The sequence below is a fragment of the Emydura macquarii genome, unplaced genomic scaffold, assembly GCF_026122565.2.
Source record: "Emydura macquarii macquarii isolate MOO-44397 ecotype Brisbane River unplaced genomic scaffold, CSIRO-AGI_Emac_v2 contig_2417, whole genome shotgun sequence".
Classification (NCBI taxonomy): Eukaryota; Metazoa; Chordata; order Testudines; family Chelidae; genus Emydura; species Emydura macquarii.
In genome coordinates this window covers 4,105,511-4,130,112 of record NW_027132554.1, presented here as the reverse complement: position 1 = coordinate 4,130,112, position 24,602 = coordinate 4,105,511, and the positions used below count along the sequence as shown (strand labels likewise).

The window sequence follows — 24,602 nt, the reverse complement described above, 5'->3', positions numbered from 1 at the left end:
CTGCAGGGGCTGGTTCTCGGCTGCTCCGGGGCCGGCCTCAGAGCGAGATTCTTATCCAGGCCTTTCCCTCCGACCCTCCCTTCCCCCTTTCCTGAAGGAAGAGCACAAGGGGGGCAGGGGCGCCCCTAGATTATAGCTGAGTCTTTCCCAGATCCCCAAAGGATCCCGACACTTTCGTTCATTGTCATTAATGTGTCTAAATCCCCTAGAATGGTTGAAACATGTCGCCCTTGCCCTCCACCTCCCCCTTGCTCTCTATTTGGGGGGAGGAGATTGTTTGCATAATGGGAAGATCTAGCTTTGAGGCCTGGCTGGGCCCCCCACTTGTCCTGGGTGGCCTTGGGAAAATGGGAGGGGCCCACCTGTTCAAACCTGCCTATTTCCACTCAGGCACCTAGGTGCACACAGCAGCCCCCCACTAAAGAGCGCAGTGGCAGCTCCTAAAGCCTTCAGCAAGGTCTGGGGGTGCTGAGCACCCTCAGCAACCAGGCCAGTTACTTAGAGGCTAACTTGAGGGCCCCCCCCTTTGGGAGATGTTGGCCTTATCCTCTCCGGCCAGATCTTCAAAAGGCATTTAGGCTCCTTGCTCCCATTCTTTTCACTGGAAAACAAGAGTTCAAATAACTGAGAGGATCAGGACCTTGGGGATAGAGATAGAGCTGGTGATCCTCACAGCCTGGGGGTGAAGTTCAGTTCACAAGTGCTTGTGAAGAACATTGCAATCCACTGGTGAACGGTGCTAATGGATTCTTTTCCATTAGTTCTACTTTAAAGAGACCCCAGCAGGTTGACAATGATCTGTTACAAAAATATCTGTGTGTTTTATTAATAATGCCATCAATTATTAACAACGAAAAAATGTCAGCCCAACCCTTTCCTCTCCAAATTCACTAGTGCCATGGCTTTGCTAGTTCCAGGCCGGTGAATTTGATCAGTGAAAATCAGCTAGCCAGTTTCACTATTTTTTTTTTTGGTGGTAGCCATTTCCATTTCGGGGCTCACTCCGCAATGCTCAGGTTGCAGACAATGCTGGGGAATGTTTACCTCTAAACAAAGGCTGTTTTCAATAGACTGAAAGAGAAAAAAAAATCACAGCAATAATTCAAGTACTCTTCAATTGGGTAAAACCTTGTTCTTAAAATGTTGGTCTTAAGGCAACCTGACAGTTGCACAACCATTGTTTGCACTGCTCCCTGAGTGGCTGGAGCAGTGGTTATAAATGTAATTACTATTAATTATTAATATTGTATTTATTCAGAGGTTTTCAGAATGTGACATCCCCGCACCAGGCTATTCTGTCTTGGCCCCTTATGCTCCTGACAGATTGAGAGAGATACACGCAAAAGATTTCTTGCCCCTGCTGCAGCCGCGCAGGCTGATTTCACATCAGTGCTTCTCTGGAGAGCTCCCTGCAGGCTGGAAATATGCACCTCAGTAGACAAGGCTGAAATGATCATTTATTGCAGGTCTTGAAGTAGGATGGGATCCAACTCCTCGTATTAAGAGGCTGAAGTTGGCTACTTATTCCAGGATTCAAATGATTCATTTAAAAACACCGCTCGCCCTACAGTGGTGTAGTATATTTATATTAGGTGTTCTGGGGCCCAATCCAAAGCCCACTGAAATCAACGAGAGCCTGACTTCAGCGGGCCGGGCTCCATGTTGCCCAGGATACAGCTCTGGGACTAGGGCCCAGTTTACATTAGAGACTTTAGTGACCAAAGTCAGCTTTTGACACCAAAACAGCAGTGGTGTGCATACTACAATCCCCCTCCCACCCCCAAACGCCCCTGATTTTGCAACAGAATAAAACCACCTTGACAAGACGTGTGGAGCTTTTTGTGCCAAACGTTTAGTGACAAAGTGTCGTGTGGACAATGTGCTTGGTTATGTCACGGTAAATGTCCTCCAGGCAGTGTCCCACAATGCCCACCCTGACCACGCTGGCCATCAGTTTGAACAGTTTGCCCTGCTGCCATACGCCTCTCCTCCTTTAAAGTCCTGGGAATTTTTGAAATTCCACTTCCTGCGTGGTTGGCATGGAGAGCTCACATCTCATCTTCCCAGCTGACCATGGCAGCTCCACACACCACTCGCTCTCCCACTTGGAGCACACCAGAGCTTCTGGATCTGATCAGTATTTGGGGAGAGACAGCTCTGCTCCCAGCCAGAGGATAAGTATGGTTAAGTTCGATAAGTATGGTTAAGTTTCTCTTTTAATGGCAGAGAAGGGCTATGAACAGGACACGCTGCACTGCCATGTGAAAAATCAAGAACTGCAGCAGAGGTACCAAAAGGCTAGGGAGTCAAACCATCGCTCTGGTGCGGAGCCAAAGATCTGCTGCTTCTATAAGGAGCTGGAAGCCATCCTCAGCAACAACCCCATCTCCACCACCTACAGACCCATGGATACCTGCACAGGCCCGGAGGCAGCAGTTACCAGACTCAATCCCAACAAAGAAGTCTTGGACAAAGAGGACAAGTTGGAGGACAATGCACACCAGGGGACTGGGTCATTTGCTGATATGGGGAGCCAGGACCTCTTTGACCCAGGAGGTTCGAGCCAGTCCCAGCCCTCCAGCTCTGGTGTGCAGGAGAGGGGATTCGGATAAATGATTTTTTTGAGCTGATGCTGCTCGTTTACATGAGGTACAGTTGTCCTTTGCTTGGTTGCATTATACAGCTGGTTGAAGGGATAGAAATGCACAAGAGTCGCTGTGTTCGCATGTGCTTCCCGTTCCCCTGTTCAGCTAGGCAGTGTGATGGAAAAGTGTGTTAATGCACACCGAGATTTCATGGGAATCCTCCAGAGAGATTGTTAGGAAACTTTCCTGGAGATACTCACCAGTCCTGTGCCAGAGATTCCTCAGCAGAGCTGCTTTGTTTCTTCCCTTATCGTAGGAAACTTTCCCACGCCAATTGGCAATCACTTGTGCAGGGACCAAAGTGGCACACAGGAGAGCAGCATAGGGACCGTGTTTGAAGCTGCTCGCATGGAGAAGATGCGCCTGCATCCCTGCTTACTTTCAGGAGCGAGATATTGGCTTCTATGGCCCCCGCCTGTGGAAAATGGTGTCACAATTTGAAACTTGTCTCTATCTACCTGTATCAATACCCCAAACAACCACCCAGAACCTTCTCCCCAGCTTGAGTGCCCCTCCCCCCAGGCCCTGGGTGATTGTCGAGCTGTGCGCCTGCCAGGGGACAGTGAGAAAGAGGTGCATTTGACAGTAATGCATCAATGCTGTTATTGCACTCACAGTCCTGCTTCTGTTCACTGTTTATTGTGCTTCTACAGATGTGTCCTTGAGGAGCCCCACCCACAAACACACACCCCTGCCAAGCACCTGCGACTGATAAGCAAATGACCATGGAGAAACAAAGAGGAGATGTTCCAAGAACTCTTCCAGTCCTCAGAGGTGGGGGGTGGGGGAGGAAAATAAAAAGGCCTGGAGACACACTGTCTGAAAATCAGAAAATTGATAGGCAGGAGAGGAGGGAAAGCCAGGATCGAGTGATAGCAGGTCATGAGCGCATGATAAAAGCCATGGAGGAGCAAACAGAGCTGCTAAAGTCACTAATAACGCTGCCAATTGAATATTCATGAGTTCTCGCCCCACCCCATGCAGCCAATCCAGAACTGCTTTCCATGTCCTCCCCAAACTCCACCCACCCATTCCTACCAAACTCTCGGCCCATCTCTGTACCCCATTCACTCCACCCCTTCAGACAGCTTCCAGAACAATAGCTGGACTTACACCCAGCTGTCATAGCTCACATTGCCCCTCACTGCTTTCTCCCCTCCAGCCCAGTTTTTCATGTGTGTTGTGAATAATAGTGATTTAATAAAGATATACTCTGAAAAATATGCAATCTTTATTTGGCTCTTGCACACGCTGGTTGCACCTCACAGTGATACACAGTGCAAGCCGGATAGCAGGCATAGCATGGCACAGTGCTGTTTACAAAGACACCTTATTGGTGCTCACTGTCAAAATAGTTCCGCAAGGCCTCCCTGATTTGAATGGCCCCCTGTTGTGTCCCTCCAATAGCCCTGACATCTGGTTGTTCATATTCAGCTGCAAGGTGATCTGCCTCTGTGCTCCACCGAGGGGAAACTTTTTACCTTAGCTTCACAAATATTATGAGGCACACAGCAGGCAGCTATAAAACTATGGGAATATTTTTCTCATTTAGTCTAACCTGCCACAAAGGCATCGCCAGTGAGTTTTTAATCTGCCAAGTGCACATTCAGCGGGTCATTCGGCACCTGCTCAGCCAGTTATTGATGTGCTCCTTGCTGCTATCCAGGTTGCCCGCATAATGCTACATGTGCCATGGCAGTAAGAACTAGGCTGGGTCTCCCAGGATCACTATGGGCATTTCAATATCCCTCACTGGGCTCTTTTGGTCTGGAAAGAAAGTTCCTGATTGCAGCATTTGGTACAGGCCAGCATTCCTGAAGATGCATGTGTCATGCACTTCCCTGACCAACCTGCGCTGATGTCAGTAAAACGTCCATGTTGATCCACAAGCACCTGCAGTACCATAGAGAAATTCCCCTTTCTATGGATGTACTTGGTCGCAAGATGGTCTGGGGTCAAAACTGGGATATTGCTCTGCCAGTTAGGGAATCCCATTGCTGAGAAGCCATCCACTATTTCACACACATTTCCAAGACTCAGTCCTTCGTAGCAGAATGTGATTAATGGCCCTGCCCACTTGCAGTAACACAGCTCCAACAGTGGACTTCCTGACTCCAAACTGTTAAGTGACTGACCGGTAGCAGTCTGGAGTTGGCAGCTTCCACACGGTGATCGCCATGCACTTCTCCACCAAGAGGGCAGCTCTCAGACTGGTGTCCTTGTGCTGCAGGGCAGGAGCGCGCTCTGCGCACAGTTCCATGAAGGTGGCTTTGTGCATTCAAAAGTTCTGCACCCACTGCTCATCATCCCAGACTTGCATACAATACGATCCCACCACTCGGTGCTTGTTTCATGAGCCCAAAAGCAGCGGTGCACCATGTGCAGATGCTCCGTGAACGCAAACAGTAATCCAGCGTTGTTCGTTTGTATGGTACACAGCAAGTCAGGTTCCTCAATTTGCAGTTCCGATTGGGAGCTCATGATATACTACATGACCAGCTGTGATATGTTCGGAACGCTGACAGCAACAGTGGAGAACAGTACAGGGCCCATCCTTTCAGACAGAGATGGTGGGTGCACAGGAAACTGGGGTTGTTGAAAAATGCCGTGAAACACAGTCAGAAACCCATGGAATGATGGGCCAGAAATCAGTGCATCAGGGATGTTGAGCCCGCACCCATGATGCACTGCGATCCTCTCTGCCTTCCCACAACTCCTAGCAGCACAAGGTGGCGAGTTGCACAGTGGGATAGCTGCCCACAGTGCATGGCTCTCACTGTTGATGCTGGAGCAGCGAGTGTGGACGCACTTCAGCGACACAGTGAGTGCTGTGTGGACAGGTACAAGCGTTGTAATTTCAGCGCTTTTTGATCATTGCTGTAACTTGCACTGACACTTTCTAGTGTAGACAGCCCTACTATGTACAGTGTGGAGAGTGAGCTATGGGGATGTGAATAAGAACAAAGTGTGATGAACTATCTCCTTCCATTCCCCTTTGCATGGTGCATGTTTAAGAGGATAGTGTCAATTTAAAAAATCATCTGTTGTAAACAAACACATCTTTACTTCCTGCTATGATACCAGTTACACCTTTTAATGGCCTGGCTGCATCTCTGCATTTACAACAGAGAGCAGAGGAAGAGCTATTTACAAACAATGGTTTTCACTGGAATAATAATAAAATACTAACATGGGAATGTTTCTATTGGGTGTTAATTTCATAAAACTTTGGGCTGAGGACTTTAAAAGCTGCCTAGAGGAATTTGGGTGCCTAATTTCCATTACAATTAACTGGAATGAAGTGTCCAAATCCCGGAGGGGTTTTTAAAAATCTCCAGCATGATTTATACATACTTCCAATGTAAGTTGATAGTGCTGCTTTAACAATATCACTGCTTGGCTTGGGGGGAAGCCTCCAGCCTCTGTTTTTGAACAAGGCCCTGATTAAAGAACTGGGAGCTGGAAATAAATAATCAGCTTCAGCCACCTTCTTGATGGAAAACAATCCATGGCTCCGCTAAATGCCACTGGAGTGTGTCATGCCCTCGGATGGGCTGCCTCAGTTTAGTGATTCTCGGAGGGGGGTTGGCTTGGGCACAAAGTGCTAATTAGAAATCCTATCAGCCAAATCCCACACACCACACATTGAAGGAAAACAGGAACTGACTCTCCAGAATGGCGTGGTTGATAGATGGATCCCCTTGGACTAGCTTGGAGGCTCGCCTTGCTCAGGAACACGTGGTCCCTAGAGCATTACTAAATTCCCCAACAGCCCAGTCGTGGCTAAATCAACACCGTATTTCAAAAGGGCGTGTTGCTTTGAAGAAGCGAAGTCTGTACAGAGTGAGATTCAGAGCCCCCACGAGCAATGCACGAATGTTCAACTCTGCTTACTCAGATCTCTTAGGAGAGAGAAACTCTTGTATCCAGGACTCCCGGAGTTCTGAGAGAAACACCCCCAGCAGCCCACCATCGGAAACTGCTCCAGGGACAACAGTAACTGCTGGTTTTCTTGGTAAGGAAAAAGCTGTAGGAACCCCTGCACAATGGAGGGGTCTCAGGGATGTGAGCAGTGCAGCGGATTCTTACTGACCAAAGACAAGTCCATTGAATGTAGGGAGATCGCTGTTGCTGGGCTAATGCGGAGCATCACGAGTTCACAGGGAGCATGTCTTAGAATAGATGAACTGCTTGGCTAGAGCCAGGCACAGCGTGAGCTGCCAACACACAGCTCCCTCAGTGCCTTGGACTCCTAACCTGTTGCAGCCCCTGCTATTTCAATCCCGCACGGCTGTGCCAAGGCGCCCTGCGAAGCCTGTGTTCAGCCCTGCAGTGGTCCCTCACTCTCAGGTGGGGAGGGGGAGCACTGCCTCACTGCACCGGGCAGCAGCAGCTGGGCTCCAGTCTCCGTGGCAGCCGAGCAGTAAGCCGTCCTTTGCCCATAGCCCCAGCAGGGGCAAACCAGCATTAACAGTCTGGAGCTCTAGCCTGCGGGGTGGGGCAGAGCAGCAGCGATCTCTAGCCGAGGGGCCGGCACAAATCAAGTTGAGCAGTCTTTAGCCCACTGCCTCCTGGCTGGGGCAGGCGCAGTCAGCAGTCTAGAAGGGAAGCTCTGGCCCGCGGGGCAGGGCAGAGCAGGCTTTAGCCTAGGCCTCCTGGCTCAGGCAGCCAGCAGACACCCTGTCTGGGGCCCACAGTCTCCTGGCTGGGGCAAACCACAAACAAAGCACAGGCCTTCTAGCCTACGGGTGCACAGGCCACCACCCCGGAGGCGAGGTTGGCGGCAGAGGGTAGGAGGAGCCGGGCCCACCCTAACCCACCAGGTCCCAGCCCAGGCCCTAACAGTGGCAAATGGTTCTGCCACTGGATCAGCAGGGGTCCCACCAAAACACACTGACTCACACTCCGGCAACAGAACTGGACTAAAGTCTGGTTTCCCTGGGCTACCTCCTACCACAGTCTGGGCAGGGGGCTCCGTAATCCAAGGCTCCGCTGTCTCCTCAGCATACCCTGTGGACAGCAGTCCCAGCAACCCTGCTCCAGGCTCGGTCTCCTCCAGGGCAGGGCAGGGCGCTGCACAGCACGGGTTCAGCTCCAGAGTGCCGCAGCAGACTGCAGATGTCTGTCTCCTTCAATGGCTCCCACTCAACTGAGCAGCAGGGGCCCTCACCTTCCCTTTATACTTCCCACCCTGCTCGGTACTTCCTGTGAGGGGGCGGAGCAGGTCTGGCTCTGCCCACCGGGGGAATGTAGCGGTCCCTTGCTTTCCAGTTCAGAGGGAGGCCACTCCACCTCACTACAAGCCCCAATCCAGCTCTCTCAAAGCATTTCAGTCATGACCTGCGCACTTCCTGCCATCTCAGTCCTGGCCTCCCCACACACAGCTCTGCTGATGCCCCGTAATCCCCACCTGCAGCCCACTGCTATTTCTGTGCTAGATCACGCTGGCGATGGCGAAGGGTCTGCTTACACTGCAATGTAAGGCCAGAGTCAGTAGAAGTTGAGTTAGCAGACCCGGGTTTGTTACCTAGGACTTGACCGTCTACACTCACTTGTAACCCCGGTTAGGAATGGTTGAATCCTGAGTCCCAACCTGGGGCTTTAGCATCTGCACTGCATTATGTGGGCATAGCCCCAACCACCCGTTCCCCAGACTTTCTAGCGCCCTCCCAAATGTGGCCACTCTAGCCCTTTGTTTGTGATGCAGGGTGGGAAAACTCAACTGTCCAGCAAACCTGACTGTCTAGAGTTCAAAGAAAATCAGCCCATGGCATCATGGGCTACTTTGGGCTGATTCCTAGAGCACAAATCCAGGGGGCTGTGTCTACATTGCAAAGCAACACGGCTTGAACCCTGGATCCTGGCCTGACTCAGGCTCAGACACACCACCCCTGGGGGGTCCTGAGACTCTGGACCCAAGCCCTGGGTTAGTGCAAATTGTGTGTAGATGGAAACGGGGTGCAGTTAGTCTTGAACCTGAGTTTGAACCTGGGTTTACACTGCAGTGTAGACACACCCTAAGTGTGCTGATGTGTATGGCACTTTCCTGACATGGGGACTGAGCTGAGAACTTTAAACTCATTTCACTTGTATACAGGGACCTGAGGAGAAAAGTGAGGGCATTGGGAGATAACCTGCAATACAAGCCAGGGACAGGGAGGGAGCACTGCTGTCAGTTATTAATGTACATACAAGCTTCTTTTCAAAAGCAAAGGGGCAGAGGATGTCCCTGCTGCCCATGGGCCCTGCAGGGGGTAACGCTCCTGCCCCATCTCCCAGGCTGTGAGGCCCTTTGTGAAGACTGTAAAGCTTGGGCACTATTCAGAGAGACAAGGCGCCTCCAGCCAGGCTCCCAGCTCTCATTTGCTTTCCCCTTGAAAGTCCCCGTCCCACTGCCAGCAAGGTCACCCCTGCTGCTCGGCCTTCTCACTGCTTCCCGCTCCTGTAGCCCATGCTGCTCTGATCCATCTGTCCTGCCTGCTGCTGCTCCCAGTCGCCAGCCTTCCCAGCGCCGTGTCCAGGATCAGATGCCAACGGGGTATGGGTCAAGCTCTCCTCAGAGCGAGCAGGTTGTGCTGTCTCAGTGCTCTTGGGGATGCTGCTGAAACACTAGGAAGAAGGGCCTTGTGCCTGCGAATGGAAATTCACAGAGGAATGGGCTGGGTGCCAGGTGCTGTATGGAACGAATCTGCATCCCCAGTGCTGCCTTATGTACCAGGTGCATCACCCTTGGAGCAGCTCTGGCATATTCTATTGCTGCTCGGAGGCTGCAGCAGACAGTAGCAATAAAGGGGTTGGCTCTGGCTCTGGCTCTGGCTCTGGAGTGTGTAGGAAGATCCTGCAAGGATCTCAATAGAAAGAGGTTCAGAACAGGAAGAGGGTGTGTCATGCTGGTTAGATGGGGGCGGGGGGAGGGCATTTAACATATGGGTTAACATCAATGTGTCAAAATCATATTAATTCATGTGAGATATGCCATGTCAGGTACTGTTAGAAAGGTTATAATATGCTAAGTCAGATGATAATACTTACGTTCATGTGTAATATGTGAAATGGAAGTTATAGATGTATTTGAGATATCTGTATTTCAAATGGTGCTGCCTGGGCAACACCCCAGACAGAGTCGCAGCAGGACAACAGCCCGCTTAATGGCCCATCAAAACCTTTACAGAAGCAAAGGGCCCAGGAAGAAACTAAAGGCATAGCTGAAGAGTTACCAGGATTGGCCCTTGTGGCTCTGGACTCCATTTTAGTTCTTGTAACATTCCACAGGGACAGAGGGTATATAAGGCCAAGCCACAGAAACTATTTTGTCTTTGTTCCTGTTCAGCTACAGACACACACCTACCTCTGGATCTATTCACTTGCAACTGAACCGAAGGACTTAGACTCATCCAGGTATTGGATGTGTACCAGAGGAACGGTACAAGCCTGTAACTCCACAATTCTTTTAGAAACCTGATGTACATGGACTTTCAATCATCTGTATGTATCTGATTTGCTTTAACCCTTTAACATTTCTCTTATGGTTTATTTCTTTCTTTTTACAATAAACCTTTAGTTTTAGTTACTAAAGGATTGGCCGGCAGCGTGGTATTTTGGGTAAGATCCAAACTTATATTGCTCTGGTGCTGTGGCTGACCACTTGGGGTCAGAGGGAACCTATTTAGTAAAGAGCAGAGAGTTTAAATAACTGGTCTCTTTACTGGACCTACTGCTGGATTGAGAGCCAGAGGCTGAAATGCAGTAAAGGGGCTGTGTGTAATTGTGTACTGGCTGCTGTGAGGATTCAGAAGTGCAGTTAGCAGCTGGTTGGGAAGTCTGGCTTCAGTGCCACCCACCAGTGCTGGGAGAATCCGCTCCCTTTTTACAGCCTGCCCTGACCTTGGCATTTTCAGGTGGCTACCCTGGGCACGGGACGGGTCACAGGGTGCACAGGGAGGTGCTCTCCACCTAGGGGCTTGCATGGGGCTGATGGACTTTTGGGTTGTGTTAAAAATACAAATCAGGGGAAAAAATCACTGCTCTGGAGCCCCTGCAGAGTCAGAAGAGATGGACTAGCTCACACCAGTCTCAGCAGCTGTGAGCCTCCCTGTGGTCACCGCACTGCGCCCCTGTGATGCCGTAGAAAGAAGAAGGTGACCGTCTACACCAATGTTGTCACCAATGTTACACAATTGTGATAAATCACATACAAAGTGAGCCTTGGGAGGTATCGCTGGAAAAGTTGCAATCTGTGGAACAGTGCTATCTCGATGAAATGCGTGTACCATCACTGGGTATGAGGTTATGAAATGTAACTGCATGTTGTTTCTAAACATGTTGTGTTCCTGGGTAATACCCACAAGACAGATTTATATCAAGACTAGCAGCCATGTGTCAATGGGTCACTAAGGAGAATCAACTCTGCCAAGACACCTCAGAGAGCATATGGACAATGGATGCAGGGCAGGTAGAACATGTGAGGTGTAGCTCCACGTTTGAGCCAGTATTTTCCCAGCACAAATTGGAGAGGGTGACATCATCTCCTGGCCTCATTTCTGATCCATATCTCCGGCCTGTGATTTCTTAAGAAAGGGAGCTTTGAACAATGGACTGAGGACCCCAATATTTGGGATGAACCGGAGAGACTTATTCCAAGCCAGCAGATTTAATGTCACTGCGATTGTTCTGATCTACAAACTCTAAAATCATCTATGATTCACTTTAGCCTTTTAATAGCTCTCTTCTCTTTTTTATATATTAAGAAACCTTTAGTTTTTAGTTACTAAAGGATTGGCTAGCGGCCTGGTTTTGGGGTAAGAGCTGAAGTATACTCTGACCTGGGCTGAGTGGTTGGTTCTTTGCAACTGGAAGAACCTAATATGTGATGAATGTTGGGTTCAGTGGCATTTCATCATAAAGTCTGGCTTGTCTGGGTGTGGATGAGGGGCTAGAGGGCCTGACGGGGACTGCCTGTGGCTTAACAATAACTAGTGTAGTATTTTGGAAGCCCACATTTGTTACTGGCTTGGTGACAACTTATGCTAGAGTACACCACCACACCACCAGTCTGGGCTACATGCTCTGTATTCTGGCAGTCTGATGTGACTCTCTTAGCTGTGTCCCAGAGCTCACCGCTGTCTTTCCCTGGTCTTGTTCTTCCACTGTCACTTGGAAGTAACCAGCAGTTAGACTGAAGGTTGAAAACACTCTTGCACTTCCTAATACAGCCAATGACTCTTCCACGCGGGGTAGCGGATAGACATCCTTGCTCGTCACCTCATTCAGTTTCCTGTAGTCACAGCAGAATCGCACTCCACCATCCTCTTTTATTACAATCACTGCAGGTGATGCCCAGGGGCTGTGACTTTCTTTAAGGACACCTTGGGCCACTAGGTCTTGGTCTTCACTAGGTCTTCACTAGGTCTTTTTACCTCCTGGAACACTTGTGGTGAGATCCTTCGGTGTCTTTGCTTTATCGGGACAGCATCTCCAGTGGGTATTTGATGTGTCACTGTGGTGGTGTAACCAAAGTCTCGCTCATCTCTGGAAAAGACATCTTGATGTTTCTCCAGTAGTGCCCACAAATGACTAGCTTGTGTAGGAGTTAAGCTTTGGAGGTCCACTTGAACTGCAATGGGTAGCTCTCCATCAGGTGCCACTTGCAGTGATATGGACTGTGATCTCTTTTCTACTTTTGTCACCAGCAGCTTCTCCCCATCTTCTTCCAAAGTCACCCTCACTGGGGGGACCACTCCTTCAGGTCGGTGTACCCCAGTCACTCTGGTCCGGGGACACAATTTTATGGTTGTCTCACTCAAGTTTAACGGCCTGACTGGCACTTTTTCTTTACTGGCATTAGCAAGTACATTTGCAACCAAGAGCCCATTAGGGAGACTGGCCCCAAGTGTTGGCTTAACAATCACTTGGTACTGGGTAAAGACACCTGGTATGCTAGCATCCATCAATAATCTTCTCACTCCAGGGAGGTATAACCACCTTCTGTCTCCCTGCCACCTTAACATAGCCGACTTGTGCTGTGGGACCTGGGAAACAGCCCTGTCTCTCCACTTGGGCTAGTACCCACTTCAGCGTAGCATCCTTTTTAGGTTGCCCATGATGGTTCATCTCCTGAGTCCCTTCTCCTATCAGTAGTAATTCTTTCAGCTCTCTGATAATATTCATCCCGAGAATTCCCGGTACCCTGTTCTCCATTAAAGTCTTTTCTGAAGCTGTGTCCTTGAGGATAAAGAGACATTTCCCAGGAATCAGTCGACCCATGTACCCTATGTCAGCTTCAAGGCACCCCACAACAGGGATGGCTAGTCCATTAGCTGCCATCAACTGTACAAATCGGGTGTTGTGCATGGTTAGATAACTCTCCTTTAGGTAACTTTGGAAGTAGGATTTGGAAATAGTGGTGACTTGGAAGCCAGTGTCTATCAAGCAGCAGGTCCTCACACCTGCTCTGGTTATCGCCACTGTCAAGCAGTCTCCAAATGCTTAACCACAGAAGTCATCGAACACACTAGCATCATCAGGATCTTCCTCCTGACTGCTGGCACGCTGCCCTTTTCCTAGGGACAGCCGTAGAAACCCTTCTCTCCCACCTGGCCTTCCCCTGACAGTGGGTTACTTGCTCCTGGTGCCCCTTGGGTTTCAGTCGCCTGGGGCCCCAGTCTCTTTCTCAGTGGACATTCCTGGCTAGTATGTCCTGACATGTCACAAATGTAACAAATGTACCTTCCGAGCTTCTCCTTCAGTGGGGATCTTCAGGGCCCTGAGGCCTTGGGATGCTTTGGTATGCTAGCGGGGGTCTTTCCTTTCATCACCTCGGTCATCAGTTTCAGCATCTCCCCCAGCTGGACTGTCAGTTTCTAGACTGCTTCACTTAAACTTTCAAGTGTTAACTGTATTTGGGGCAGGGCCTTGCCCGCAGTAGTTGCATTCGTTAGGCCCCCACTTCATGTACGGGTGTTAGGCTTGGCTGTCTCTTCCACCAGAACTTCCTCTTCTTCAGACCCTGTAATAGCAGCCTGCATTAGTTCATGGAATGTCTTACCAGGCTCTTCCTTAAACCTCCTTTTCATTTCCCGGTGGAGGGAGTCATCTCAGAGCCCAGCACTAACTGCTCTTTCAGAACCAGATCCGGGTCCGGAACTCGTCGAGGGTCTCGCTGCTCTACTTTGCTCATTTTCTCCCGCAGATCATATGCGTGTGCTTGGACAGTTTCACCGGGCTCCTGCTTTCTCTCAAAGAACTCCTTTAGGCAGGTTCCAATAGGTCCCTTGTCTCCAGACACTTCTAGGAGGAGTTCAAACACTTTTTCCACATCTGCTTTGTCTGCCCGTGCCATGAACTTTACTGTGGCCTTGGCCTGGCCCTTAAGGTGGTCCTCAATGAAGTCCATGCGATCTTCAGGTACTCGTAGCACATGCATAGCCACCTTCACAGACTTGATCCACTCCTTCACCGTACTGTCTCCTGGTCTGGTCGGGAAGCTGCTGAATTCTGCGACCTTCTGCTCCCATGGGATATAAATGGTAGGAGGTTTCTTAGCTTCTGCTCTCTGTTGGTCTATTACTGCCTTAGCCAGCAATAAGGATTCTCTCTGTTCATCTCTGGCTTGTTGTAATGTCTCAGCTTGGTCTGAAAATCTGCGTTGGAGTTCAGCAAACTGGGCTCGCAGTTCTTCAATTCCAGCCATGGTAGGGCTCTCAAACAGACCTGGACCGTACTACCAGAACTCAAACAGTTAACCAATGGGGTGGATCCTATGGATCGGATCCTGTTCGTGATGCCAATTATGTAAGCGGGGCAATGGGCCCGCTATTGTGGGGAACATTCCTGGCTCGCACAGTAGCCCGGTGGAGTTGGCTAGCAAAAGGATCTGAGTCCTTGCCCCCACTCCCTTTAGCCAGAGGCCGGCCTGACCTCGAGGGTTCCCCTCCCACTGGCCTGTGTGGTGGGGTCCCTGTAACCCCGACAAGGCTGGGCCAAGGATTCCTGGGGTTCAACCCCCAAATCTTGCCATGGTCCCTTAGGGCAGGGGTTAGGGTGTCCCCACCCTGAGGTACTAACGCTGCACTAGGCGCTTCTCTGACCCACTGATCCGTGCACACAGTGCAAAGCAACACAATTTATTACACAAACAGCAACCAAACATCAAATAAAAAATAGAAAAGAGGAGAAAAGTGAAAGGAAAACACCCAACGCGCCCCTGGCCCGGGGGCCCCACACACAGCATCTGTGGCATGTGGGGGACGCTCACAGTCTGTATCTCATACGTCGCAGGCCCCTGCCCAGGCCTGGCTGCGCTGCAGGGACGCTGCAGGTTGAACACAGGCTCTGGGGTAGCCACACACCCCAGGCGCTAGGGGCAGGGCCCTTCTCCCAGCGTCAGCCCCCCCATCGGGGTCACGACCCCTGCTCAGTCCTGCCTGCACGGCCTCTGGGCTGGGGCCATCTCCCTGCACCGGGCCCTGCCCAGGGTCCCCCTCGCTCCCCCCAGCCGCTCAGTGAGCCCGGCTCCAGACGGCTCTAGCCCCAGCTGTGCTCTGCTCAGTGCACCTGCGCTCGGCTCGGCTCGGCTCGGCTCGGCTCGGTTCGGCTCGGCTCAGCTCTCTGGGTGGCCCTTTGACTCTGCTGCTGTGGGTCAGCTCAGCTCCCTGGGCCTCTTCTCCACCCTCCAGCACCAGCTGCTCTGTCCTTAGCTCAGCCCAGCTTTGCCCAGTCAGGTCCAGGCCTAGGCCCAGGCAGCTCCAGCTCACACAGAGGACGGGACCCCCCCTGCCCTCCTGGCTCCCTCAGTGGCCTGCCCACCCTGTCAATCAGGCTGACCTGAGTTGGCCTCTCCCCACTGGCCCTGGGGCTGTGTCTGTTTCAGGGCCCTGCTTCCTCAAGAGATGCCAACCAAAGAGACCTGCTCAGTTTCAGTAGGAGGCTAATAGACCCTTCCATCTAGTCAGCTGGGGGATGGTAGGAGGCACTGGCGGGGGTACTTGGGGCATGGCAGGGGCAGACAGAATCCCAGGGGAGCAGAGCCCTTCATCCAGGTGGCTGGCGCAGCAGCTGCTGCTCTCCCCGTCCCCCAGTGTCTGGTCAGCACAACTGACCAGGCTCTGCCAGGTTCCTTTTCGATCAAAAAACCGAACCCCAGGCAACCCTGGCCTGTGCTCGCTTGCCTTGCCTGGCCCTGTGGCCTCGCTGGCCCTGTGCCTGCTTTGCTGGCGGGAACCCGCGTCCTCTCTGTGAGCAGCTGGAGGCTGCTCCCTGCAGTACAGCCTGATGGCCCCGTCCCAAGGACACAGCCACCCGCTCAGGCCAGATGCCCTTGCAGGAGGCTGGCCAGGCCCCTGCAGCAGCTGCCCTAGGCAAGAAGCTGAGTTTTGCAGCTATGGCACTCTGAGCTCACACACCCCTGGCCAAAGCAGAGGGCAGGGTGGTGCTGGAGAGCAAAGTGCAATAGGTCCTTCCTCCATGTCCGCACTGATGTCTGGTACTCAGTGATTCTCGGGGCTGTGTTCACCGCACACACACAGATGTTAGTCCAATGCCATCAGATGTTCTTGCTGGAAGGCTGCCCTGTAACTGCTGTCTGTCCTAGACTCCAGCCTGATAACACACAAGAACCAAAACCAGAGAGATACAAAGCAGGCTGCTCTCTTCAGCAGCGATCCCCAACTCACACCTCCTTGTTCCAGGCTGGCTGCTCTTTCCAGTCTGAGTGTGATCACACACTTCCCTGCAGACAGGGCCATCCCGAGATCAACTGGCACCTCAGGCGAGGAGTGTCTTTGGCTCCCCCCTTCATTTGTTAAAGTTTTGAATACCTTATTTTGTATTGCATTTGTAGCACATTTCATGATTTTGATGCACTATTTGCATGCATGATTTATCCCTGTCATATAAGATGATACATTTGCACACTAGGATCTGTAAATCTGTATTTATGCATGCCATATATAAGTGAATAAAAAAAATTGTTTCCTCTAAGCTTATAGAAACTTTTAAAAGAAATGTTAAGAATAACTGAAATGTACTAACATCAAGAAATGGAACTGTGCTCCAACATTGGGTGGACCAGTATTAAACAGTGTTACAGTAGATGAAGTAACAGTATTTCTTTTATATTGCTGCGTAGATAGGGGTTCAATAGATATCGCTGGTGTCTCATTAAATATGTGCTTTATTAGTCGCTACTTACACTCTTCAAGTCTTAAAGCACAAGTACACGTTCACAATTAAACAATAAAACAAGTGTAACCCTTCTGCCAGACAGAGCTGGCAGCAGCAAGGGCTGGGTTCAATATCTAGGGGTTCCTCTCAATAATACAACACCACACTTGCTTGAGCCCCCAGCCAGTCACCTGGGAAATCACACACCACCCCCTGGGTGCCCCAAAGGGCAACACTTCCCCTCTCGCAAGCACAGAGACTGACTGTAGAAAGTAAACTGATCCCTCGGACAGAGACAAACACCTACAGGATCTCTGTGAAACATTCCTAAAACTACAATACCCACCTGGAGAAGTGAAGAAACAAATTGACAGAGCCAGACGGGTACCCAGAAGTCACCTACTACAGGACAGACCCAACAAAGAAAACAACAGAACCCCACTGGCCATCACTTACAGCCCCCAGCTAAAATCTCTCCAACACATCATTCAAGATCTACAACCTATCCTAGCAGATGATCTGTCTCTCGCTCAGGCAGTGGGTGACAGACCCATCCTGGCTTACAGACAGCCCCCCAACCTGAAGCAAATACTCACCAGCAACCATACACCCTACAAAAAGTCCAACCCAGGAACCTATCCCTGCAACAAACCCTGCTGTCAGCTCTGCCCACACATCGACTCTAGTGACAGCATCACTGGTCCTAACCACATCAATCGCACCATAAGGGGCTCATTCACCTGCACATCCACTAATGTGATATATGCCATCATGTGCCAGCAATGCCCCTCTGCCATGTACGTTGGCCAAACTGGACTATCACTTCGCAAAAGGATAAATAGACACAAATCAGACATAAAAAATAATAACATCCATAAACCAGTGGGAGAACACTTTAATCTCCCAGGGCACGCTGTCACTGACCTGAAAGTTGCTGTGCTTCTCCAAAAAAACTCCAAAAACAGACTTCAAAGAGAAACAGCTGAGTTAGAAACGATCTGCAAACTTGACACATTCAAACTGGGTTTAAACAGACTTGGAATGGCTCTCTCATTACAAGAGGTAAATTGCTTTGCTCACCCATTCTCACCTCCTACTCAATGACTGTCATTAGGCCTCAAGTACCCGGCTTTCATCCACCTCCCGCATTGTTCTCTATGCACTTGTATATGATGCCCCATGTTTCCTATTTGCTGTATCATTTCTACCTCTGCATCTGAGGAAGTGAGCTGAGACTCACAAAAGCTGACGCCTGCGAAAATTACATTTGTTAGTCTTTAAAGTGCCACAGAACTCTCGTTGTTTTTCCTTTAATAAAAGGACGGCAGTAACACAGCACTGGAACACAGTGCAAGCAGAGTGATAAACCCACAACCATGAGCAGAACCTGCCCCACCCCAGAGTACGTGGGGCATATCCTTCGCCTCCCCCAGCTCGTTTTCCCCTGCCCTACCGACCCGACCCCCGTAGCTGCACTGTCAGCTCTCCATCCCGGGGCTCGGCTAGCCCCTCTGCTGGTTTCTGCTGTGTGCTGGCCCCTTCTGCTGGCTGTCAGTCTGTCAAGTTTCCCAGGTCCTTCAGTGACTTCATGGGAAGCCCTCTGCTGACACAGGAGCAGTGTCCCTGCTTTTAACAAAACAAAAGACTCCCAGAGGAATCATTAGTTCTACCTTTTAACAGTGAGAGGAGATAGTCAATCCATGCTTGATGGCAACCCTTAGCCAAGGCTGGTGCAGCCTCAACAGGCAGACCCCATGCCCTATGCTGCCTGCACAGCGCTGTAGCATCCCAACGCCTCCTTTGCGGAGTTCTGTTCGGATGGGAGCGAATCTTGCGTCAGCACAAGCTAAGCACAGCTCTGCTGCCATCTGTTCATGCAATAAGGGGCAGCCTTTCCTTCCCCTGCAGTTAACACTCCAGTGATTTGTAACCCAGTACCAGCCAAACCGACCAGTTCCCATCATGCTGAGCAACTTAGGTGTGCTTCCGCAGATACGGCGCTCAGCAAACAGAGTGCCCTCCCTGTCAGCTGGCGGAGCAGGCCAGGGCCACTCAGCCCTTGCTCACACAAGGTTCACATTATCGCAGCTGGGCGCTCACTTCACTTCACTTCACTTCACCTCACTCCACTTTAGATCTCACTGACTGACTAGCGACGCCCGCCCCGTATATACCCGCTGGCAATGTTCTAGAGGGTTCGTGGAAAATGGAGTTCTCAGAAAGTCTGGAAGGTTCCACGAGATTCTAAACGGTCCAGAACGTTCCAGGAGGTCGTCAGTGACAATGGATCCACACACCGAATACCTGAAACATTTTACTTCAAACAGTCAATGTGCCCGTTTGTCACCAACAACACAAACAGCCCCAGAGCGCGGCACCCCGGGATCTACTTCCGGCCCTGCCTGCCGAGCCCCCTGCCTACAACAGGACCAGGCAATCCCCCACTCTTCCAGCGACAGCTTGTCATGGTAACACAGTTTTCAATACACCCCAGAACAGACCCCCCCCCGTCACAGGCAGCCAAGACTTGTGCCAGGGAAAGGAGCTACGGGACTGGCCCAACCTGCCCCCGGCTGTGTAAGACCATGTTACAGATTGATGGCATTGGCCAACAGGCTCCTGCTAGCCCCTTGTGACCCCAGCACAGCCTCATGGCATTGGCTGGAGAGTTCCCTACCGCAGGACTCAGCGTCCTAGCTTCCCCACCAGCAGCCCGCCCTGGCGGAGCCCCGTTTTGGCTGCAATCTCCAGAGCTTTTCTTAGTCCAGGGACCATGAGGTTCCATTTCTCATTTGTTTTAACAAGAGAGCAGGCACAGCAGCAGACTGTGCACGCGCTGGGCGGGGACTGTCTTCTTTCGCCTCTGTACAGCCCCTAGCACAATGGGGACCTAGCACAAGGGGCTCCTAGCACCCTCAGAGTGTCCATCGTTAATGTAACCATCCTGCTTATCATCATTAATAACTGGCACTGCTGCCTGACAGCTGCCCAGTGGGCTGGGCGCTCTCAGCCCTGTTCCACTTGGACAGGTGCCAGCCGCAAAAGGAACCAGCACCTTGGCTGGTGTTAACTGGGCCCCTCCTTAGAAGCCTCTGCAGAGAAGCCATGGAGTAGCTGGACTGCCAAGCCCAAGCTGGCTCGGCGCTTGCTGCGGGCGTGTCGGGCAGCCCTGGCTCTTTGGCTAAGCAGAGGACGTCATGCTCCAGGAAGGTTCATCTGCCTCTGGTCGCCAGCTCTAAACTCAGCAGGGAGGGCTCAGGAGGGGTGCCTGGCCAGGCCCCCGGCTCTGCCAGCTCTCTGGGCTCTCAGGATGCCATACCTGGAGCCAGGGGCTGTTTGCAGAAGGCCTCAGGCAGGGAGAGCAGATGCTGCCCCCAGCAGCTGCCTGGGGGGTGAGGCTGTCCAGGCTGTGACCCCAGGGGCCTGTTTGCAGAGTGGGAGATTCCTGCTGGGCCCTGAGCCCTGGCGACAGCGAGCCCAGGCTTGTCCCTGGCCAACCGGCAGGACGGGAGGCGGGCAACATGTCCTCTCATCAGCAATAGCAGCTGGCAACTTCTTGGCCAGGTGCCACGATGCAAACAGGTGCCTGCAAAGCCCGGCCAGCCACCCACTCCCTGCCCCAGAAAGCACCTGGGCAAAGCAGGACTGGCGCTGCCTGCCGCGAGAGACACAGGAGCCAACCTGCTGCAGCCAAGCAGGGCATGGGTCACCGTCAGCGCATCTCGCTGTGACCCAGCAGCTGCCCCAGCCAGCCAGGGGAGTGGCTGTTTAACACAGCCCTTCTCCGCTCGTGTTTTAACTTCGCCCTGCCAGGGCTGGCCGCTGCATTCTGCCTCCGCCGGGGACATGCCAGGGACCTTCGCTGCTACACTTCTATGGCAGGTGAAGGTGGGAGGTTCAGCAACGGCTTCCCCTCTCCAGCATGTCCACTGGGCCCCGGCGCTAAACAGGTTCTGAGCAACCCAGCCCCCTCCAGCAGTCTGGTACCACACTCTCCTGCCCGCCGCCCTTCAGCCCCTCTGCTCACCAGAGGGGCTTGGACATGAGCCACCTTTCTCCCGGGAAAGACAAGCAGAAGAAAATAAATCCTGGAGCCAGTGGTAACGCCAAGAAGCCAGGCCAGGCACTGTACAAACATAGGCCAGACACATGGTCCCAGCCCAAGAGCTGCTGTGCTAAGTGTGAGCCGAGAGACACCAGCTGGAGACACCAGCCAGACAGGGAGCACCAGGACATGTGAATAGACCTTTGGGGCCTTCCTCCGGTCCTGAAGAGAGAACAAGGCCCAGCCCCAGCTGTTTCCCATCGCCTCTCTAGCCCTGTGTCCAGCGGGGCCTCGCCGGTCACTGCCCGTCCCCCAGCGCTAGCCGTGCTGTCAGCAGGGAAGGCTCCAGAGGACCTGTCAGTAGCCCTGAGGGTCTGGGAGGCAGTGGCATGCCGAGGTGGCGGTAAGTGCGGGGAGATGGCCTATATTTGCACCCCCCCCCATGCCTCACGTCCCCCCTGCAGGTACAGACCCCCTCCCCTGGGCAGCTGGGGGGCAGTGCCGGGGCTCTTCCTGCCCTGCGTGGGGGTGGGCATGAGACAGGGGTGCAAATGTAGGCTTGGCCCCCGGGCACTGGAGACCCTCCATACGCCACTGCTGGGAGGCAGCTGCTCTCCAGGGCGAGGCCTGTGTCCATCGGTGGAAGGGGGCAGAGGGAATGTTTCTGTGGCTGGGATGTCCCTATAGCCCCACAGCGCTGCATGTCCTGTGCACAGAGGGCACCCCGAGGGAGTCCGCTCCTGGGCCCCTAGCAGCTGACTCCTCCTGGCTGTGCGACTAGGGGCTGGTCCCCACATGCCCAGCTCAGCTAGAAGGAAGCCGGGGGTCTCTGCACGCGGTGCCTGCAGGGCAGCCCGGGGATTGCTGCCTCCATGGGAAGGGCTGGGGCTCGCCACCATTCGGCCGCAGTGCGGAGCTGCCGGGTGCCCGGGTGAACCGGGCTTGGGAGCACATGGCTTGGATTTGTCGTCAGGGCCTTTCTCCAGCCAGGGGCTGCCCGGGGCATGAGCCTGCTCAGCCCCGCCAGCCAGTCGTGTGATTCTCAGCCTGGGCCTCGCCCCACAGAGACCTACACGTCCGAAACCCTCGCTCCACTTAGCACAGAGCAGGGTCCCACACTGGGGGTCTCTCTGCTGCCCCACATGCACCGTGGCCCCACTGGCTTGCGCTGACCCACAGCAGATGATGCGCCGTGAGTGACAGGCATGGGCGATCCTTCCTGGGTAGGATGGCTGAGGCGCACGCAGCGCCCGAGGCGGGAGATGCGCTCCTAGCCCAGGCAGTGCAGGCTGAACAGCTGGGTCGCCCTTGTCTGCAGCATCTCGACAGGCCATGTCAAAGCCTCAGCACAGACTCCTAGACTGTAAGGCCAGACGGGACCATCGTGCCCATCTTGTCTGTCCTCCTGCACATCACAGGCCACAGCCCCTCGTCCCCACACCCCTGTAACGGACCCCAACCTGGGGCTGAGTTACTGACGTCCTCAAGTCATGCTGTGCTGCGCTCACGCAGGGAGTGCCCCCAGTGCCCCCGGAGGTGCCAGGCCCAGGAGGGAAACCAAGGGAGGTGAATACCCGTGAATGTGAACGTGATTGATGTTAAGGACCAGGCCTGACAGCCAGAAGAGCTGTGATGCCCAACTGTGCCATGGACTCACTGCATGTCCTTAGGTGTGTCATGGCCCTATTCCGTGCCTCAGTTTCCCCATCTGGGGATAATGCTCCTCACCCTGCTCTCCCGGGGCTGTGAGGCTGAACTCATTAGTGTCTGCAAAGCGCTGTGTGGTGCTGGGGCTGGCAACGGGCCCTGGGTTGTTATTCTGGGTGTAGCTTTAACTAGTCATGCTAATCATTCACAGATTCCCCACGAGGGCTGGCGGTGAAGGTTGGCTGGTGATATTTCTGGGGCATGTGGGATTGCAGGGTCAGAACACGGGTTCTCCAGAACCCGCCTGCTGGGCCCCTCACCCTCTAACTAGATGCCCCAAGGACAGGGGCCCTGGCTGGGGTGTGCTAGAGCAGAGGAGCCGCAGCTGCTTTGTGCTGGCGGATGTCGGCTTGCAGCAAGGGATGCAGCTGGTTTGCTCCAACGCCCACACCCAGCTCCCTGCGCATCACAATCACCAGCCACTGGGTGGGCAGAGGAGGTGAAGCTGAGAGTGAACAGAGACTCCTGCAAATGCCCCTGCTGGTGAGAGACCCAGGGTCACCTCTGTCCCAGACCAGCCTGCTGGATCAGAGCTCTCTGTGCCGGGCTGTGCCGTGCCGGTTATCGGAAAGGCTGAGCCATTACTCAGCATCTGGCCCCTTCCAACCTGAGATCCCGGAGCTTTTCACAGCCTTTAATTAATTGAGCCTCATGCCACATCCGGGAGGTGGGTGTCATTAGACCCAATTTACAGCCAGGGAAACTGAGTCACAGAGGAGCTGTGACTTGCCCAAGGTGACCTAGTAAGTCTGTGGTAGAGCAGGGGAAGGTCCCAAGCCACCTAGTCTCCCCCTGCCCTAGCCCCCAACCCCCCACAGCCAGGCAGAGAACCCAGGAGTTCTGACTGCCAGTCCACTGGTAGACACAAATCCCCATGGCTTTAGTGCGCCTCGTTCTGTGGGTAACATGTGGGGCTGGTGATCTGAGCGGGAGAGCACACAGGGCCCTCGGGCGAGGGCTTGCCTGGCCCTAGCGAGGATGGTCTTTGTGGTGCAGCTTTTGTTTTCGTTCATGCTTCCAGCCCCCGGAGGAGGGATCACACCGGTGCCTGACAGAACAGCCGGGACCACCTGGGGTTTGATGACTTCTCTGCGGCGGGATCACGCTAGTTGTTTGCCAGGTTCTTTGTGCTGTAGCAAAACTGTCACAATCGAATACACTTAGCAACCCGAGAGCAAAGCCAGCCCAGACCGACTCAGCAAAATGGGGCAGGGCTAGCCCACTGTCTATGGGGCAGCCCACCCACCCAGGGCATCCATTCACTTCTGCTGCAAAGAATGGGGGGCAGGGACTAGCAGTTGCAAAAGTCAAGGGAAGAGCAAAGAGCCATCAGCAATACAGCAGCTTCTAAAAGCAGACTCTCTAGGAGGGCTTGTCAGCAGCTGTCAGTGTGATCGGCTGGCAGGTTCTTTAATCACCCAGCACCACTGAGGGAGAGGGGGACCCGCTGGCTAGTGCATGTGTGCGAGCCCCTGGGGAGTGTGTTCCAGGGCCCTGCTGTGCTGATCCACACAGGGTCTGACTCTGTTGCAGCCCCAGGAGCGAGCCTTGGCTCTACCCAGGCTGGAGCAGCTCAAACCCAGCGTGTTAGAGGAGAGGGCAATCTCTGCCTCTGGTCAGTGAGTTTAGCGCCGCTCAGCTGTGTGTCATAGCCCCGCTACGGCTGCTGCAGCAGAGTAGCTCTGTTAGCTCAAGGGTGAGGTTCCGTTGTAAGGTCTGAGGCCTGGTTCTTTGGCTAAGCAGCTGCAGCCACACTAGGAGAGACAGCAGCCATGAGCTAAACCCTGTGGTCACATCTTCACATCCCATCCGAGTCATATCAGACAGTCAGAGCAGCTGGTACGAAGGTGCTGCTGTCCCAGTAGAACCTGCCACCACCAGGTAAAGAAACAGATCGCAAGGTGTTCAAAGGAGACGGTGTGTAGCATTCTGTCTGGCAAGGACTCACTGACCACCATTGTGCGTGTCAATCGACACTTCTTATCGTTCTGTCTGATGGCTCCCACCTCTCTATTGCTTACCGGTGTGATTTCTGTCTGCGTCGT

At 52.9% G+C, this 24,602-nt stretch overlaps 1 long non-coding RNA gene across 1 annotated transcript; it reads right to left on the bottom strand.

The window, feature by feature from the left end:
* Positions 1 to 230: 230 nt before the first annotated feature.
* LOC137161945 (uncharacterized) lies at positions 231 to 3,039 on the bottom strand. The gene is made up of 3 exons (XR_010922229.1): positions 2,846 to 3,039; positions 1,356 to 1,444; positions 231 to 601 (listed from the first exon to the last, which is right to left on the bottom strand). It is a non-coding gene; the product is annotated as an uncharacterized lncRNA (long non-coding RNA).
* Between the last annotated feature and the right edge of the window lie 21,563 nt (positions 3,040 to 24,602).